This window comes from Schistocerca nitens, chromosome 4, assembly GCF_023898315.1.
Source record: "Schistocerca nitens isolate TAMUIC-IGC-003100 chromosome 4, iqSchNite1.1, whole genome shotgun sequence".
In the NCBI taxonomy this organism is placed as follows: domain Eukaryota; kingdom Metazoa; phylum Arthropoda; class Insecta; order Orthoptera; family Acrididae; genus Schistocerca; species Schistocerca nitens.
Genome location: NC_064617.1, coordinates 734,551,813 through 734,573,222, shown reverse-complemented (window position 1 = coordinate 734,573,222; position 21,410 = coordinate 734,551,813). Strand labels below are relative to the sequence as shown.

The following is a 21,410-nucleotide window of genomic DNA, read 5'->3' as shown; positions in this document are numbered from 1 at the left end:
TGTGAGCGTTGATGAAGTGAACTTTTGAAGTATATATTGCGAAGTTGATGCAGTGGAATAAGATCTGGCTGTGATTATGGTTATTAATGTTTATTAAACATGCTCCGTTACATTGTGGTATTACATATTTGCAGGTTAACTAAAAATGTTATATGTAAGATTTTAGGTTAACAACGTAATACAACTGACGTCGTTGCATTAGGTCTCTACTTACTTTCCAGTCAAAAGATTAGAATATCAACAATTAACTTTTTACTTACTATCACATACATAAAAATATACTAATTAAATGAACGTTGAAATAAGGAATATGAACAATTTATAATGTGATACAATCTAATGACTGCGTCAACGTCTAATAGCATGCGATTGTCATATAACTGAAAAATATAACAGTAATAGAAAAGCCGTAAAAATTTGTTGTAAATTTATGAACTAATAGTTAGTCTAATTTTTTGATTGCCCGTTTACCCTGCCATATCAGTTATTTACTTCCTGAGAGAATACCCCTCTCACGTTACATTAACTCAGGCTAATTGCAGTGGGTCAATAGTTTAGTGTCCTCCGTTACATGTGCACAGAGTATCTCAAGTTATCTTCAACTGCTGATAATAGGCTTCTAGTTTTCAATGGCCTGTTGACATGAAGATAAAGATGGGTGATAACTGAAAACTTAGTTGTTAAACGCTGTCTCTCTACTTATGGTGGGGAGTGACGCAGGAGAATAGTTTTTGCGTAATGTGAGATGAGATTGGGGCTAAAGGGGAATCTTGTCGGGAGAAACTGAAATAGGAGTAGAGGCTGGAAAGACCGCTTCAGTCGCTGATGATACACCGCGTCTTGCACTCGTCCACCGTTGCACACGGGGCCGTAGCACAAAGTTACGATTGGCATATAACAGCCCGAAACCGGTCGTGTTCCAACTACTGAAAAATAAAAAGAACCTCTGCTATAATGTTCAGTTGCGGATGTTCCTCCAGCAGGACTGTTTGATACAGGTGTGATTCTAGGAATATGTGCCCACGGTATTAAGGTAATATAGGGAACGTTCTGCCAACATAATTAATCAGAACAGTGTAGAATCGCTCACACGAATCGATTTTTTGGAGAATTGTGGTTACGAAACAGGTTATATCTTGCGATGTTACAGGTTTTCTGGGCGCGATTGATTGATAATGTGCTTCTGGATATTCTGCCAAGTTATTGTTTCCATTCTACGTACAATTTTTCGTCGACCTACCCAGCCGTTACCTTCGGGTGCTGCGAAGTTTGCTGTTAACGTATATTCGTTGCCTGGACACCAACAAGACTGTGTGCTATTGTTGGTCTCCCACCACTATCTATATCCGAGTTCGATTCCCGAGGTTCACTACGTCCTTTGATGCTCTGTTGTTGTTCAGAGCTTGCACTGATATCCCGTGAAACGTGAATTCTCTCGGCGTTTTCCAACCCTGGTGGGTGTGATGGCCAGCGAGACTGCAGTAAAGTGAGTGCCGGACACCAATCGTTATTTAAATTGAAATAGCAGACCCTGTTTATTAAGTCATTGTGTATATACAAATACTACGCACACTGATTTCTATCTCCTCGCCTCGAGTCAACACCATCTGTCACAAATAAACTCAGTGTCAAAGATTCAAATGGTTCAAATGGCTCTGAGCACTATGGGACTCAACATCTTAGGTCATAAGTCCCCTAGAACTTAGGACTACTTAAACCTAACTAACCTAAGGACATCACACACATCCACGCCCGAGGCAGGATTCGATCCTGCGGCCGTCAGTTGCCAAAGAGCTGGAACACATTCAAAGCAGGAGAGCCTCGCCGAAGAATTACAGCACTTAGAAATAGTGTTCCGAAGGAATGGGTGCTCAGATCGCTTATCTCAGATTGCTTATCTTACTTATGCTGGCCCAGTATCCAGGAAGATTGGTACACTCCTACGGAAATGGCATTCAGTGTATTTCGCTCCCTTCAACTGAGATAAAAAATATTGCTAGTAATGTTAAAGGCGATCTAGATCACCGAAAGCTGTATATGTACCGCAGTCCATGCGACAGTGGCATGTCTTAAGTAAGTAGTGTCCAAGGAACATCAGCGACTCACCTCACTAAAACAACTAAATGAACAAGCTGTCGCCGAACACTGTAATCACGAAATGAAATGAAATACGATGAGACCAGTATCGTGGAGCAAACGCCAACTTTCTGGGAGAGCATAATTAAGGACTCTGTCGAAATTAAGATGTCAAAAACACTAATAATTTGTGGGGAGGGGGTTACACTTTTAATAGAAGTTGGGTCCGGCCCTCAATTTATTAATATCTTACTGGCTAATATATGCATCAGAGTTGGAAAACGCTGAGAGAATTTGCGTTTCACGGAACATCATTGCGTGCTCAGAAAAACAAGAGATCGTCCAAGAGCCCAGTGGGCGTCGGGAATCGAGTTCGGCTGTAAATGGCGAAGTGAAAGGCTCGACAGTCACAGTCTGGTTGGAGTCCCGGCATCGAGTACACGTAACAGGAAAACTCGCGGCGCCTAAAGAAGACGGATGGGTACGTTGACGAAATATTGTGCACAAAATGAAAAGAGCGCGCGCAAGCTCACTATCGATTATAGCGTGTCTACTCACACCACTGCAAGAAGAGTATCAGTGAGGTTCTAGAAGGTACTAAGTGGTATGCAATGCCATGCCGACACCAGTGTCGCGTGCAGCTAAGCAAGTATATCAGCTGAACGCGAACAGCTCGACTGAGGTGACCCCACAGATTCTCGTTTGGTTTTAAATACAGGGACACTGGTGGGCAGGGGAGTACAGTTAACTCATCGTGGTGCTCTTCGAACCACGCACGTACACTGCGAGCTGTGTGACACAGCTGGTAGATGCCATCGTGCCAAAGAAAAGCAGACTGAAAATAGTCATGGACATGGTCCCCAAGGATAGACGGATGCTTGAGTTGATGCAGTGTGCCTTCCTGAATGACTCAGAGAATGCCAAGTAAACATTCCCCAGACCACAACGCTCCCTTCTCCGTCTTGGAACCATCCGTTCAGACATTTCACGGCGTACGCGTCAACTACCTTCCGTCTGATGGAGCGTAAAAGTGATTAATGCGGAAAGCACACCTGTCGTCACTCAATGAACGTCTAGTTGTGTTACTGGTGTACAAAACTGCTGCCTTCGTCGCCAATGAATAAGAGTCAGCATGATGCACAAACCAGGCACCTGCAGCCGAGCTATACGCATCAATGTTCGCTGAACAGTCGTTGAGAAGATTCAGTATGTGATCAAAAGTATCCGGACACACCCAAAAACATACGTTTTTCGTATTAGGTGCATTGGGCTGCCACCTACTGCCAGGTACTCCATATCAGCGACCTCAGTAGTTATTAGACATCGTGAGAGAGCAGAACGTGGCGCTCCGCGGAACTCACGGACTTCAAACGTGGTCAGGTGATTGGGTTTCACTTGTCTCGTACGTCTGTAGGGGAAATTTCCACACTCCTGAAAATCCCTAGATCCACTGTTTCCGATGTGATAGTGAAGTGGAAACGTTAAGGGACGCGTACAGCACAAACGATACAGGCCGACCTCGTCTGTAGATTGACAGAGACCGCCAACAGTTGAAGAGGGTCGTAATGTGTAATAGGCAGACGTTATACAAACCATCGCACAGGAATTCCAAACTGCATCACGATCCACTGCATTTACTATGAAAGTTAGGCGGAAGGCACAATGTGGCGATCCGATGGTAGGGTGTGGGTATGGCGAATGCCCGGTGAACGTCATCTGCCAGCGTTTGTAGTGCCAACAGTAAAATTCGGAGGCGGTGGTGTTGTGATGTGGTCGTGTTTTTCATGGAGGGGGCTTGCACCTCTTGTTGCTTTTCGTGGCACTATCACAACGCAGGCCTACACTGATGTTTTAAGCACCTTCCTGCTTCCCACTGTTGAGCAGCAGTTCGGGGATGGCGACTGCATCCTTCAACAACATCGAGAACCTGTTCATAATGCAATGCCTGTGGTGGAGTGGTTATACAATAACATCCCTGTAAGGCACTGGCGTGCACAGAGTCCTGACCTAAATCCTATAGAACACCTTTGCGATGTTTTGGAACGCCGACATCGGGCCAGGCCTCACCGACCGACATCGACAACTCTCCTCAGTGCAGCAACCCGTGAAGAATGGGCTGCCGTTTCCCACGAAACCTTCCAGGACCTGATTGAATGTATTCCTGCGAGAGTGGAAGCTGTCATCAGGGGGTGGGCCAACACTATATTGAATTCCAGCATTACCGACGGATGGCTCCACGAACTTGTAAATCATTTTCAGCCAGGTGTCCGGATAATTTTGCTCACATAGTGTATTCTTGGTAGCCCCTTGGTTCATCTGGGCGGTCAGTTGCTCAGAAGTTGCACGATTATTCGCCCGTACACATCTCTGCAGCCGTCGTTCGCCCCTGTGATCTAAGGACTGTGATGCACCACAGTTACTTCTGTGCCACCTTAAGATAGTGCCATTTTGCGATGCACGCTATACGTAAACCATGACAGCGCACTAACATTTTATAAACTTAGCCGTTTCCGTAATGATTCCACCCTTTGCCCAAAAAGGCAATTGTCACCCCCCCCCCCCCCCCCCCCCATGAACCATGACCCTGCCGTTGGTGGGAAGGTTTGCGTTGCAGGAGGAACAAGAGTTTTGCTCAGGTGAATACAGGGTTATAAATACAAAATCAAATAGGGGTAATGCAGGAGTAGCTTTAATAATGATTAAAAAAATAGGAGTGCGGGTAAGCTACTACAAACAGCATAGTGAACGCATTATTGTGGCCAAGATAGACACGAAGCCCATGACTACTACAGTAGTACAAGTTGATATGCCGACTATCTCTGCAGATGATGATGACATTGATGAAAGGTATGATGAGATAAAAGAAATTATTCAGGTAGTGAAGGGAGACGAAAATTTAATAGTCATGTGTGACTGGAATTCGAGAGTAGGAAAAGGGAGAGAAGGAAAAATAGTGGGTGAATATGGATTGGGGGTAAGAAATGAAAGAGGAAGCCGTCTGGTAGAATTTTGCTCAGAGCACAACTTAATCATAGCTAAAACTTGGTTCAAGAATCATAAAAGAAGGTTGTAAACATGGAAAATTCCTGGAGATACTAGAAAGTATCAGATAGATTATATAATGGTAAGGCAGAGATTTAGGAACCAGGTTTTAAATTGTAAGACATTTCCAAAGGCAGATGCAGACTCTGACCACAATCTATTAGTTATGAACCGTAGATTAAAACTGAAGAAACTGCAAAAAGGTGATAATTTAAGGAGATGGGACCTGGATAAACTGAAAGAACCAGAGGTTGTACAGAATTTCAGGGAGAGCATAAGGGAAAATACAGTAGAGGAAGAATGGGTAGCTCTGAGGAATGAAGTAGTGAAGGCAGCAGAGGATCAAGAAGGTAAAAAGACGAGGGCTAGTAGAACTCCTTGGGTAACAGAAGAAATATTGAATTTAACTGATGAAAGGAGAAAATATAAAAACGCAGTAAATGAAGCAGGCAAAAAGGAATACAAACGTCTCAAAAATGAGATCGACAGGAAGTGCAAAATGGCTAAGCAGGGATGGCTGGAGGACAAATGTAAGGATGTAGAGGCTTATCTCAGTAGGGGTAAGATAGATACTACCTACAGGAAAATTAAAGAGACCTTTAGAGAAAAGAGAGCCACTTGTATGAATAACAAGAGCTCAGATGGAAACCCAGTTCTAAGCAAAGAAGGGAAAGCAGAAAGGTGGAAGGAGTATATAGAGGGTCTATACAAGGGCGATGTACTTGACGACAATATTTTGTAAATGGAAGAGGATGTAGATGAAGATGAAACGGGACATACGATACTGCGTGAAGAGTTTGACAGAGCACTGAAAGACCTGGGTCGAAACACGGCCCCGGGAGCAGACAACATTCCATTGGAACTACTGACGGACTTGGGAGAGCCAGTCCTGACAAAACTCTATCATCTGGTGAACAAGATGTATGAGACAGGCGAAATACCCTCAGACTTCAAGAAGAATATAATAATTCCAATCCCAAAGAAAGCAGGTGAATACAGATGCGAAAATTACCGAACTATCAATTTAATAAGTCACAGCTGCAAAATACTAACGCGAATTCTTTACAGACGAATGGAAAAACTGGTAGAAGCCGACCTCGGGGAAGATCAGTTTGGATTCCGTAGAAATGTTGGAACACGTGAGGCAATACTGACCCTACGACTTATCTTAGAAGCTAGATTAAGAAAAGGCAAACCTACGTTTCTAGCATTTGTAGACTTAGAGAAAGCTTTTGACAATGTTGACTGGAATACTCTCAAATTCTAAAGGTGGCAGGGGTAAAATACAGGGAGCGAAAGGCTATTTACAGTTTGTACAAGAACCAGATGGCAGTTGTAAGAGTCGAGGGGCATGAAAGGGAAGCAGCGGTTGGGAAAGGAGTGAGACAGGTTTGTAGCCTATCCCCGATGTTATTCAATATGTATATTGAGCAAGCAGTGAAGGAAACAAAAGAAAAATTCCGAGTAGGTATTAAAATCCAAGGAGAAGAAATAAAAACTTTGAGGTTCGCCGATGACATTGTAATTCTGTCAGAGACAGCAAAGGACTTGGAAGAGCAGTTGAACGGAATGGATAGTGTCTTGAAAGGAGGGTATAAGATGAACATCAACAAAAGCAAAACGAGGATAATGGAATGTAGTCGAATTAAGTCGGGTGATGCTGAGGGAATTAGATTAGGAAATGAGACACTTAAAGTAGTAAAGGAGTTTTGCTATTTGGGGAGCAAAATAACGGATGATGGTCGAAGTGGAGAGGATATAAAATGTAGACTGGCAATGACAAGAAAAGCATTACTGAGGAAGAGAAATGTTTTAACATCGAGTTTTGATTTAAGTGTCAGAAAGTCGTTTCTGAAAGTATTTGTATGGAGTGTAGCCATGTATGGAAGTGAAACATGGACGATAAATAGTTTACACAACAAGAAAATAGAAGCTTTCGAAATGTTGTGGTACAGAAGAATGCTGAAGTTTAGATGGGTGGATCATATAACTAATGAGGAGATATTGAATAGAATTGGGGAGAAGAGGAGTTTGTGGCACAACTTGACCAGAAGAAGGGATCGGTTGGTAGGTCATGTTCTGAGGCATCAAGGGATCACCAATTTAGTATTGGAGGGCAGCGTGGAGGGTAAAAATCGTAGAGGGAGACCAAGAGATCAATACACTAAGCAGATTCAGAAGGATGTAGGTTGCAGTAGGTACTAGGAGATGAAGAAGCTTGCACAGGATAGAGTAGCATGGAGAGCTGCATCAAACCAGTCTCAGGACTGAAGACCACAACAGCAACAACAACAATGGAGGACAAATAAATGACTCTGTTTCCGCATTACAATTAGTGGACTGTTTACCGTGTCTCTCCGACATGATTGATATACCTTCCACTGCTAGTGCTGCCGCTTGCTGTCTGTAAGTGGTTATTGCACGTTGATGTTGAACACAGACGGTGTTCACTTTAGTGTGGGTGGACCGATTACCTTCATTGGATGACTTGGGATATAAGGAATAGTTTGGTGTGGTTGTCACCACGCGGTTTCTGGCGGCAGAGGTTGATTTGGCACGTCTGGTTGTCTAGGTTCGCAGCTCGAGGGCGTTAGAGCTCTTGAGACAACTTGAGAAGTCGGCTAGTTTTTAGCGGATGGTGAAATGTTTACGCTGGCACGCTCTTCTCTGCTGCGGGTCTTCGTGTACTTAACAGAGCCGAGGCACCGTTGAGAAACGAGGATCAGCGCAGGCGCAGAAACAGAGTTGCCTGCGGTGGACAAGGACGCCGAGTGGCGAGGTATATAACGTAACCGGGCAGAGGCCGCCGACACGCGAGTGCCGCCGACACCGGGAGACTGGCAGACCGCTGCCGCTGGATCGCGAGGGCGCCCCAGGCCACGCCACACGGAGAGTAAGTAGAGCGCGCGCCTCCGCTCGCGGCTTATGCAACGCTGCGGGTCAGCCCAGCGGTCACCGGGCCGCCCGTGGTCCGGGTAGGCGGGCCTGCGACGGAGTACGTGGGGCGAGGCGCCAATGGGAGCGCGGCTCCAGGCTCGAAATACATTAGCTAATTTGGTGATAAAACATAGCTCTTTAGATGATGCCTTTCGGATTCGATCTTTTAATAAGAAAATTGAACTTAAGGTTTAGTTAGAAAATTAACCAAAAAGCCTCAACAGTTCTGAAACGTACCAACATTTCTGTCCGTCTTGTCTCTGCATTAAAGAATGTGACGAAAGTCGGTTGGATGTGAAGTTCGTTATAAACAATGAAACGTCCCCTTAGAAAAATTAATGAATTACTGTGCTGATAAACCTCTTACATTATTTGCTTTTCAAACAGCTGAGCAGAACTGAACGTACTCTGGCATTACTCTCTTTACTTATTCTGATCAACACTAAACTGACACACAATATTTTTAGCGCAACGCAATCTGACTTTCAAAAATTCCCTACAAAAGAATGGCCCTGACTAACAATAACCTATATATACTCAAACTACTGCAATACAGCGAGCGCCAATACTGCCAGCTAAATAAAAGATTCCAACTAATGATTTCACTAACTACTGATAGGCATAGTTAGCAAATGAAAGATTTTGATAAAGAACAAACAATGTATTTATCTTAATAGTATTCAAAAGTCATTATATATATATATATATATATATATATATATATATATATATATATATATATATATATATTAGTTCATGACATAGAGTCTTACAAATTTACTGTCTCTGATGGACACACGTCCAGATCATCCGCTCTCAAAACTCCGCCATCTCTCTCCCCACATCCACCACTGCTGGCGGCTCACCTCCAACTGCGCAACGCTATGCGCTGTTCACATCCAACTGCCCAACACTACAATAGCAAATATTGCAACAATGCCGACCAGCCTCAGCCTTCACACAGCACAGTCAGTGATTTTCGTACAGAGCGCTACGTGGTGTTACCAACATAAAAACCTAAACAGTATACTTACAACAGGTATTTGAATGGCATTACATGCTCATATTTAGAGCAATGCCTAACATCGCCTTTCGTGCCATATGTAAGACGTTTATATTTCTATTGTCTACTGTAAAACCCCAATTTATGAAAGATGTTTATATTTTATTAACAGGATTAAGGAGGAATAATTAATATTTGTCATCTTCGAAACAATTGTGGTATCAGGGAATGTCTACACCAAAGTATTGTTGGCAAGAGAGACCGCACGTTGGTATAATTTTAAAAAGGGTGGGAGAGACCGCGTATGGATACATTTTAAGAAAAGAGCGGGAAATACGGCGCATTGATACACTTTGTAATGGTAGCAGGGATTGTCTGCACCAGAAAGCATTGTTGGCGGGAGAGACCGCACTTTAGCGTTCGTAGAAAGTCAGTAGTAAGCGTGATGTGAAACTAGTCGGTAGCAGGTCTGAAGTGAGAGGTTGAGAGGAGCGGTGTGCCTGCCAGCCAATAGCTATGATTTAGAAGAGATTATAAACGGATGTACAGGGACATCAGCTAACTATTATCATAAGAGGAACTAATATTATTGAATTAATTTTTTGAGAAACTCAAGACTACGGAAGGTTTGTTTGCGCATTTCTAGTTGTAAGATTATTGTAAAAAGTAAGTCCCATTTGAACGTTTGTAAAATTATTTCATTCAGAATATAATTAATTTTTGCCAGCAATATTGCATTACAGATTATAATCCATCCCAAGAACCAACAGCGTAAAACTTTGCAAAATTTTATTGTTGTCATGAAAATGTTTAACTATGAATTACGTAACGTCAGTCAAATTAATTATAGAATAACGTCGGCTTTGCTATTAAAGAATAACGTCAGATTCGGTAATAAATACAGCCACTTATTATGACAGCCCACCAGCAGCTAATAAAGTATAGTAAAACAGAGTAAGTATATTCATGTCGCAGTTCGATGTAGCAGTCAGATGGCGATCCAGTAACAGTTAAAAAGGTAAGGAACAGTTTTGCGCCGGCCAGTGTGGCCGTGCGGTTCTAGGCGCTTCAGTCTGGAACCGCGTAACCGCTACTGTCGCAGGTTCGAATCCTGCCTCGGGCATGGATGTGTGTGATGTCCTTAGGTTAGTTAGGTTTAAGTAGTTCTAAGTTCTAGGGAACTGATGACCACAGATGTTAAGTCCCATAGTGCTCAGAGCCATTTGAACAATTTTTTGAACAGTTTTGCGTTATTGCAGCTAACGACTGAGGGCCACGACGACGACCCATTCTATGTTTCGTCGAAATAATCAGAAAATCACTTTTAATAAGCAGCATTTAAATTTGTATGCGAAGATTGAGAAAGAGAATTAATTTCAAACGGAAGATTTCATTTATTATTATTAAGCAACACGTAGAGATCCTAAGGGAACGTTTCATAGGTTATTGTAAAAGGGAAGGTTGCGTAACAGAAGAGATATAGAGGAGACGGGATGGTTTCACATATATACAGCATGTGTCACGATAAATAGCGAAAACTGACACGAGTGAAAGTAATACGATAACGGACGCATGTAGACATGTGATCTGAAAAACGAACTGTCTGCAAGACGATTCCGACTTATAAGTAAACAACTGCCACTGCCTTCACTACCGAGTGTTGACCTAGTCGGTACAAATTTATTTCACATCTGACTTTTCGCTGATTATGTTCACATTTCCCCTGTGGCCAATTGTTGGGTAATGATGCAGATACTTGACGCATCACCGACACATTTTGTGCTGATACAAGACTAAATCAACACGACAGTACGGTCCTAGATCGATACGCTGAGAAGGGCCAGTACTTTCGTTTCCGGCATCACCTGACACAAATCGCTTGTGTTTTTATGTCTTGAGTTCACCTGTAAAAGTGAAGGGTGCAGCACTTCCGTTGAAACGGTTCAATAACTGGAGCAGACATTTCCGCCGGTACAAAAACAGGCGAGGTGTATCGTGTTGCCAGTAGAGACGCAGTAGCAACTGAACTGGTCTGTCAGCAGAGCTCACTGACTTCGGACGTGGACTCTTCATTGCGAGACTCCTGGGTAACAAATCTATCAGAACTTCAACCACTCTAAAGCTGCAGAAGTTGACTGCTGGTGATGTGATTGTTAAGAAACAACCACAGCTAAATTAACAACAGGCTTACCGCAAGCACTGACAGACTGGGACGGACAAGCATTACGGAAGCTGGAAGTCAAAAATTACATGAAATCATCAGCCGAAGGCATAAATCATGAATTGTTCCAAGCTCCTATCAGGCAGTGCAGCTAATACAGAGATTGTATGTAGGGAGTTAAAAGGAATATTGTACAATGGTCGACCAGCTGAGCATAAGGGACATATTTCAGTAGCCAGTGCTAGCGACCCTTGTGGTACTTTAAAGACTTCACTGGTCAATGGGTTAATGGAAACAAGTACTTTGTGGTGGTGAATCACACTACATTCTGTGACTGTCCAATGAAAGATATTGGGTTTGGTAGATGCCTGGAGAACGTTACCTGTCGTCATGTGTAGTGCCAACAATAAAGTACGGATGCGTCTTTTGGATTGAATTGTCGTCCCCTTAACGTACTTAAGAAAACACTAAAGGTGGAAGGATACTAACACATTTAAGCACTGTACACGGTGTTCAGTACAGGAACAGTTCAAAGACGATGACTGTATCAGCAACAGCGAGGTAATGGTTTGCACAGAATAACATATCTGAAATGGACTGGCCTGCCCAGAGTCCCACCCTGCACCCAATGGAACATCTTTGGGATGAGTTGCAACATAGACTTCTGTCCAGACCCCAGCATCCAACATCAGTACCTTCTGTGGTTTCCGTTGATGAGGAAGAATGGGCTGCCAGTCTTAAACAGACATCCAGACACCACATTGGAGGTGTGTTCGGCAGAGATTAAGTCGTCTTGTGGGCGACCATTAATACGTGTCCGATATTTTTGTTCGGACTGTGTAAATTGTTGTCAGGAAATACGAGAACATTCGAGGTGCTTGAAGGAAATCATAACTCAGTGCGGAAATAAGTGTAGTATTACATAAAAATGCCAGGACGTTATGTGGAACAACTTATTTTAATAGATATTAGCTTACAATAAATTGTAAAGCGTAACTTGCTGAGGCGACATTTTATATCTTGTTAAGGCATGCCATGGGTGAGAACGGAGTCAGTTAAATTGAGAACCTAAACGTTAGAGAGGGTCAGTTTAATGAACTGGATAGATGTTACAACAATTTGCATATCTCAACCGGTAAGTTCTCATAATCCGAAAGCACCTTTTTTTCTCTCTCAGTTTTGCTATAGTATTTATATTCATTGCTTGAAACAGTCAATAAGAAAAATCCTTTCCCAGCCCAGGAAAAAACTGACGGTACATTTTCCGGTAGGTGAAATCAAATGTACGGTTTTGGTACAGGGTTGGCGGTATCCAATTGTCACTTTCGTTTCTCTTTAATTCCAGGAAGTGTATTGCTGGTCCTACTATCCTCTACAAATCACTTTGTACAGTCGATTTCATTATCCGTAAAACTTTGAAAGCGTGCTGTTCGCTTGGCTGTTGAACATCATTAAAAAGCTTGTACCTGACACGTTGTGAACTGTTGCTTTTGTTAACATCCGTTTGCACGTTGTGGGCCTTCTTATTTTCGTCTTTGCTTGCAATTTTGGGAAGCCTTTGACATGGAACATTTTCAGGAGAAGTACACCTCCATTTGAATTCAGTTTGACGATTGACGAGCAGCACGACGTCAAGTTCAGATTTTTAAAAATCAATAAAAATAAAAAAAAACAGCTTAACAGTAACTAAGATTCCTGCCTAATGTGTTGTTTCTTATTTTCTGCTTTTGTAGTAGATCTGATGATGCCACGAAAATGCGAAACGCGTCATTAAACAATAATTATCGGAACCAGTGCTGTTTTTTTTTTTTTTAAATAGTCTTTACACTGCTACTGTACCAGCCATCCTGGTGGAGTGGGAAAAGTTTTATAAGTTTAGATGAATTTCTTTTGGTGATAAATCGTCTACAAGAAACTTTTCTTTCAGCTTATCAATTTGAATCAAACATTCCTTCAAAAACCAGAGAATCAAAGCTATGCAGTAGATAAATTTCACATTTAAGCTGTAACTTTTACACAACAAGCAACAAAAAAGTAACAAAATAATGGCTCATAAAAACGCAATATCTGTGACAGGCTAATAGATTTTCTCCCTGCCTACTATTCAGATCCGATCATCATACTGACAATGGCATTAAAATTACAGCCTCACTCTGTTCTCTAAAAAGACACGCATTGTCACCCTCTGAAAGCAGAGACTGTCTATTGGCAACAGAGCACGGTAGAATAGTAGAGCGGTGGGTATCGTCGTTATACTCGTAAAGGAACCGTATCGGATAACATGTATGTCCGTACATCATCAATCTGGAAACCTGATACGGTAAAGTTTCGGGCAAGGAAGCCCTTCTTTTAAAGTGATTCACACTATCTAAATAAGGTTATCCGTTATTTGTCACGCTCCTCAACCCTTGATTCTTTAAAGAGGAAAATACTGATCTGTTCTGCGTTCTTCCACTCATGATGTTCTTCCGCCTATTCTACTTGACTCATTAATACAATGTTGTCAGTATGAGGTACACTATGTACCTACGAGGGTAGGGACCACCTCCACGAAGACGAATACGGATACTAAACTGATACGATGCGTCTTCTAGTCTGAATGATTTGCTACTGTGAGTAGCATTGTGCCACTTGTTTCGACAGAGCTATGGATATGGCATAACAATCGTATCCGACCGTAGTTACTTATAAAACTAAACTATAGGTCGACTTACAATTTAATGTGGATTCCGATTCAAGATGTAACTTTCAAATTAATCTCATTAGGAAGCCGGAGGTGGAAAGTAGCGATAAGTAGCACAGAAAATCCCAGAACTGACTGGAGATCGATCTCGAAATCTCCATACGTGTAGTGTGAAACTCATCCACTGAGCCACCGAGCTGTAGCCGGCCGAAGTGGCCGTGCGGTTAAAGGCGCTGCAGTCTGGAACCGCAAGACCACTACGGTCGCAGGTTCGAATCCTGCCTGGGGCATGGATGTTTGTGATGTCCTTAGGTTAGTTAGGTTTAACTAGTTCTAAGTTCTAGGGGACTAATGACCTCAGCAGTTGAGTCCCATAGTGCTCAGAGCCATTTGAACCATTTTTGAGCCACCGAGCTGTAACTGTAATTATAAATAAACAAGCAAGAGGACATTGAAATTCTGGACCAGCGTTCAGCCACAAAGACTGATAATGTTAGACTTAGCAAGAAATCTGCCGTTTTGTGTAAAGACTAACTGCGAAAGCTGGCCTTACCCAGGTATTTATTTACAGCTGTGCCCCAGACTTCGTGTAGAATTCATTTTTTATTTATAAAGCCTCTGCGAAAAACAACTGACACTAAGGTCCACTCCCGCAAAATGCAGCGTCTGGCGTTGTGCTTTTTTTGTGGTCATGGCATAAAATGGTATAACTTACAAGGAACTCGACACAGTTCAAGCGAAATGGCAAATCATTAAAAATTAGCGGGTTCTGGAGTATAAAAACTAGCTCGTCTGCGGCATTCCTGTGAAAATCTCCGCTTCGATGATGTTACGTTAGAGAGAAGAAAATTGAAGCCTCTGTGAGTGAAATGTTCTGAGGTGTGTAATAATGGATGATGCTCGTAATCCGTGTTCGTCGCGCCTCGCTTTCGCAAGGACTTTCCAAAAAGCAAGTTAAAGCCTGATGTTCTCGAGTCACAGCAAATCTCGTCCCTCTACTTTCATCGGGTTCTTGAGAGTGCATAGTCCTCAGGCATTTAGCATTTGTAGTGGATTTAGAACGACTCGCACTTTTATAGACATTTTTATTCATAGACGAAACGAAATACAAATGTAATGAGTAGGCACCCAAATCACAAAACAAACTGAATAAATTGGTTTTCCCGAGCAAAGAATATAAATAAAATATCAAAAGAAGCAAAGCAATGTCGTAAAATTTTTAATACACAGAACGAAATCCATAAAGCCGTATATCTTATCGAAGTAAATTCGCCGTTAGTTTATATTCGTACAGATAATATTGCGGCGCTTAATTCTGTCACTGACATAAGCTTCCGAAAATGCATGTGTCAGTGAGTTAAAAAACATAACAGTGGTATCTATTAGTTCTTTGGTGCACCACACGGCGATGATTAAAAATCCGAACTACTAAGCTGAGCAAACAATTTTAGATCAGATTTTAAATTACGATATATTTTTCCATTTTCCGATTTTGATTAAATAAAACCATTATTTTTCCCCAAGCAACGGTCAAGTTACCTCCGAAAACTACATGAAAATACGTTTTGAAGTTTCGGAAGTTAGCGTGCGGAAGCAGACAGACACGAATGTTTTAGACAAAATTTTAAATCACAAAGTCGTTTTCTCCATTATTAGATTTTGATGAAATGAAACCTATACGCTGTCCCAAGCTATGCTCAAGTTACCCGAATATTCGTTTAGTAGTTTTGGAGATTAGAGTGTTCAAACATGTTAATACATGTTACTGCCTACTTTTTCCGCTTCTGTCAATAATGGAATTGACTTAAGTGTGGCACTGAATGATTTTTAACTGAATTTCGTTATGAAGCTTTAGATAAAAAGCTTGAAAAACTGAACACAGATTTTTTTTATAGGGTTGGGTAGACCGATAGACGGTCAAGAAAGTGAGACTAGTAGGGTTCCGTTTTTACCGGTTTACGTGACGAAATCCTAACAACGAAAACAGCTACGACAGTTACTGAAGATGAGGGCCGCATAAATAACACCCCCTACTCTTTATGCGAAATGTTCTAGTTGCAGTCGATACATCAGCATATTAATAGTAGCTACGCTTTCGATCCAAATCACGTTTACAAGAATGCAAATAGAATCCATTTGCCTATACACGTGGTAATTCACGTCCCAGTATTAATGCCACCGCGTTTTAGAAATGCGAACATTCCCATTGCTAGCTAGCTTAAGAAACACTTCGGCTAATGAACATTTTCTGGCTGTGGCGAGCCTAGTGGAGAATTCTAAACAATATAGAATACGTTTGGCAGCTATGTAGCCGTTTATTTCCTGGGGTGGTGCAGAATTTTCCTACTAAATTTACTCGCTAATAACAGTATTTTGTTATTTCGATAAACATGCCGAATGACTGTCACATAAGCGGCGACATAAAGGTAGAAAATTCATGTTTTTGAGTCCAGAAAGCTCTATGCAACAGAAACTGCAGTTCATTTTGCCATTTTCATTGCGAATTGCCGGCTTATTCATGTCAGGGGTAATAATAGAGGGCTGCTTGCCTGGGTTGTCTGCTAGTGTAGTGAAAGGAAGGTCTGGTTTGTTTTCGGTTCTAATTTCGATGGAGGCAGGTAGAATACCAGTAAAGCAATTTTAAGAAATTCTCGCGCCCCAATACGTTTTATCGCTACCTTTATTCTATACTGTGGATGTCAATATGACGCTTTTGTAGAATTTAATACATGTTACTGCCTACTTTTTCCGCTTCTGTCAATAATGGAATTGACTTAAGTGTGGCACTGAATGATTTTTAACTGAATTTCGTTATGAATCTTCACGCATTGCTAAATTTGCGCACTTTCGTGGTAGTCAGCAACAGTAATCCAGTATGACTGGTCTGAACGTTGACACAGACCGTTTCGCGGTCGAATGCGGATAATATTTTGCTAATTCGTAACGATCTCGGGTTCTTTGTCTTACTAAAACAGTTATGTTTTCTCGATAAGTTGAAATTCATTTTTATTGGTACAGTTCATACCAATTAGCGTTTCTTCTTTCATTTCTGTCTTGTATTTACGTGTTGTGTTTAACACATTAATCAGCATTAATATAGTCTTACAAATTATGGAAAACAGTCTAAAAAAGTTCAGATAGTTTGTCAATTTCACGCCTGTGCATAGTTGGTAGCACTTCGTCGCCTTGCCTGTTGTGCTGTGTAGCAGACTTTAAAGCCGTGCGGATCAGCATAACGAAAAGGCGAGGGGTCTCGTTTGTTTGTCCACGACTGTACATGTAGAGACAAACAAATGATTACAATTTCAGAAAATCAGGATGATTTATTTAAGAGAAAGAGCTCCACAAATTGAGCTAGTTAGTAATGCACTGGTATACCTCTGACTCTTATGCAAGCGGTTATTCTGCTTTGCAGTGATTGACAGAATTGTCGGATGTCGTCCTTAGCGATATCCTGCCAAGTTCTACCCAACTGGTGTGTTAGATCGTCAAAATCCCCAGCTGGTTGGAGGATACGGCCCGTAAACCTCCAAAGGTAATCAACTGGGCAGGTATCAGGCGGTGTTGCTGGCAAAGGTAGGGTTTCTCAAGTACTCAGACAAGCAATGGAAACTTTCGCCGTGTGTGGAAGGACATTATATTGCTGAAATACAAGTCCAGAATGCCTTTCCACTAGGAACAACAAAATGGTACGTAGAATACCGTCGACGAAGTTCTGTGCTGTAAGGGTGCACGGATGACAACCAAAGGGATTGTGCAATGAAAAGAAATGGCACCCCAGACCGTCACTCCGGGTTGTCGAGCTGTATGGCGGGCGACATTGAGGTTGGTATCCCAGCGCTGTCCGAAGCGTCTTCGGCCTAGCATCTCACTGACTGTAGTAGAATTGTCTTCAGTGATGAGTCCCGCTTCGAGCTGATCTTCGATGACCACTGTGTCCTATATGATATGTCTTGCATTTCTTGAAGGTGATTTAGAAGTCTGTAATGTTCCTTCCTTCTGGTAAAAGTTTTTAATTCATACGGGTAGCACACAGAAATTAATTAGAAATATTGCGTTCCCTCTTATCTACGTATCAGCTCTGCGCTAGTTTCTTTACTCTTTGTCGGGAACCCAAATTTAAGACTATACTTCATTATCTGTGAGGTTTTATACAAGAAGTGTAGACTTTTCGTAACATGAGACCAAGAGAATGTGGAAACTATAGAACTATCAACTAAGCTCTCCGATAGATATATTCGTTACATTAGCTGCGTGTGGTTTCGTGCTGCAGCAGCATTTGATGCCTCCTTCTGTGCTGTTTTTCTCTGATTGCAGTCGCAAGGCATCGGAGTTGTTGGCAATAAGCGTCTGCATTTATGGTTACATTCCTGGGAAATAATTTGTAGTACACGACGCCTTTTGTGTCACACCAGACGCATAATGTCAGGATCTTCTGTGGACGTAACCGCGTTTTAGTCCAGATTTTTTTATTTTATACAACGCAGTCGTTGCCTTCTGTCTTACGTTGCCAAAATGATTCCTTTGTATTTAACTAGTAATGATCTTACAGGAGAAAAGCCAACAGTTGATGTGGTGGCTTGCAGCTTCCGTGTGTTACTTGGTGCTTTATTTTCTGACAAAAGTTAACCAATCGCAACGTACCAGTTGGTTTATAGCAATAAAAAAATGAAGTGAAATTAATCATCAGATGAATCAACTTGCTGCTTCCAAATAACCGGTGGACAAGCACGCAACCATTTAATAAATTTAGGGACTCATCTAGTAACATAGGGGTCTAACTGTGAACTTTTGCATCGTGTCTTTAAGAAATTCTTTAAATTAATAGTACACCAGCCTAAGGAACAATCCTTGAATATTAAACGAAAATAAATTTCAAACATTAAATGAGATGAATCAGGAGTAGTCCGTTAGGAAAAGCATGTACTCTGACACCAAAATTACGTTCATGGCAATTTCATTTCTTTGAGGCAAACAGGGTTAGCCGTCAGCAGTATCTTGCCATGTTAAAAAACTGGTTGTTTCTGATTCTGAATGTGGACAACAACATTTTTCAACAAGAGATGACTCCTCACTGGAGCGTGAGTACCTGATAAAACTCTACCGAGCCGTCTGCTAATGGATAAATGTCTTTACATGCAATCCCCTACTTAATTATCCGGTCCTAACTTGCAGTCGCTTTATTGGTTTGCGTGGCTGAGGTCAAACAGTCCGTCATCTAATCTAGGCACGAAAGCCATTTATAAAACGTAATGGACTTAAATGCCATTCTTATCTGTTCGATCCAGGAGAAAAACTAAAAAAAAAAAAAAAAAAAAGTTTGCGCACATCACTAGCTAGAAGTAATATTCAGATACTTTTGGAAAATCCCTACAAAATAGAAATGTCCGAGACATGCAGAAGGAAAGAATAAACAATCATTTAGGGGTACATCACTTTGATGTTACTGTGAGAGAAAACAAGTGGTACGATAGCTATTTTGTGAGTAACGCAATATAAAAATTCCATGTCTTTCCATTCTACAATTTTCCCCTTTGTTATATCGTCTAAAAATCTGGTATGCCATACAACGAGATTCACAAATCTATCTTCCATTTTCTCCATCAGATCAAGTTAGAGACTTCTCTTAGATTTCTTCCAATGACATCTCCGTAAACCTGTTCTAGATAAACTGACGAGTTCTCCTCAATCTCACATTTACGTTGCCTATAACCAGGACCTTACTGTATCCCTGATATAGAGTACAGAACGGTAACAATAGCGTTTTAGGCCTAGTAAGTAATAACTTCGACATGCAAAGAATTCTGAAATCGAAACAGTACTCTGCATGATCACATCATCGTTATGAGTCCATAGTGCAGTATGGTGTATAATGTTCCTGAAATAGGAAAACGATGTCGAACTGTTCAGCTTCGCCGATACTATGGCAACGGCCCTGTTGGGTCTTATGGTCCAGTGGGATCTAACGGAAAGGAAAAGCGTTCAGCATGCGCCTTCGCCTCCGCGACCGCGTTGACAGTCATTGCACGCTCGGCCCACGTGTCTGTGCCTCCCTCCCCAGACACCTCCCCACCCCCTCCCCCCCTATCCTTCCCCTACAGTCCTCATCGCAGAGGCCCAGAACCGGTTGCTGCGCGTTGCCAATCACAGTGGTTTTGTTTGCGCGCCGAATTCCGGAACGTGCCATAGCGGAAGTGCCGCCAAAATCTCACTTTGGACTTACTCTTTTTTTTCCTCTGAGGAGCTATAATTATTTATACCACAGAGTTAAACGCATGTGACGGGAGTGTTGGTTACTTTTTTATGGACCGGATATTTTCTGTCTCCTGTGAACCGCTTCCGCCTGTGCAGCGTGTCTGCAGAACCACAAAAGTGAGTACACGTCACGCTAATTAAGGGAAAACAGCGCGAGTTGATTGTAAGCGGAAGTAGGTCAATGCTTCCGGTTGTTTATCGTGAGCGAATTTGCGGAATAAGACATTAGTAATAGGCTAATTTGAGTACAAGTGTGGGTTAATTGTCCGTTGGCCATACGCAGTTATCAACTGTTGTGCAGCAACACTAAGAAATTAAAAATAAATTAAACCCATTTAATGGCGCAGCGAATTATTCTTGTTAACAACTGCAAAGTTTCCGCCTCTTTATGTGCGTATGGTAATAGTTATACTCTAGTATCCCCCAAGGAAGCGTGGCGATGAAAGGCGCTTTCTGTTTACTCTTTTTGACTGCATACAGACTCTCACTCAGTATGTGATACTTCTGCCTGTAGTTTACTAGCTTTGACTCATGTATTGGTGAACTATTGTTTCCTGGTGATGTTTTTAGCTGTTCGATAGATAGATAATTGTCCGTCTAACCCTGTAGCACTAAAAGTTACATTTCTGCTAAATCCTCGTCAAGTTCCCACCGCACATTTTATTTAAGGAAGTAATAATTTATAGGTTATGATTAGTTAATTTCTATTATTAGATCTCCAAGGTACGTTGCATACCAAATTACGTACAAAATTTCCTGTTTTATACCCTGCTTCGACGTCAATTTTTGAAGGGCTTGGTGATTGGGGGCGGGGGGGGGGGGGGGGCGGATAATGCAAACACCACTTCACTCGTATTCTGAATAAACAGTACAAAGTTGCGACCGAACAACATGGCGCAATATTAAAGACACTGTACTCGTATTCCGGTGGAAATTATTCAAATACTGATAAGACCGTAAAAATGCAATTTTTCCAGGATTCCCCTGAACCGTTTCAGACAATTGCCGGGATGGTTCCTTTGACCATCACTGTCGATTTCCTACCCATCATTCCCCTAACCGAGCTTGTGATCTGACGGCCTCATCATCCGCCGAACGTTAATCCATGATCTTCCTTCCCTCCTGCCTTCCAACGTCAGATATAACAATCTTTACTTACGATGTATATGATTATTCTAAACTGCTGGGCAATTCCTTAAGGGTTTATTCTCCTCAGGTAGCCTATAAAATAAGCGACATTTACGATTTTTTTG

At 41.9% G+C, this 21,410-nt stretch overlaps 1 protein-coding gene across 1 annotated transcript in view; it reads left to right on the top strand.

Moving 5' to 3' along the window:
• The first annotated feature begins 7,957 nt into the window (after window positions 1-7,957).
• LOC126251820 (uncharacterized) overlaps window positions 7,958-21,410 on the top strand; it is a 239,025-nt gene continuing 225,572 nt past the window's right edge. The window contains exon 1 of the mRNA XM_049952479.1: window positions 7,958-8,011. The gene's annotated coding sequence lies outside the window, so the exon portion shown is untranslated. The remainder of the gene's footprint in view (window positions 8,012-21,410) is intronic.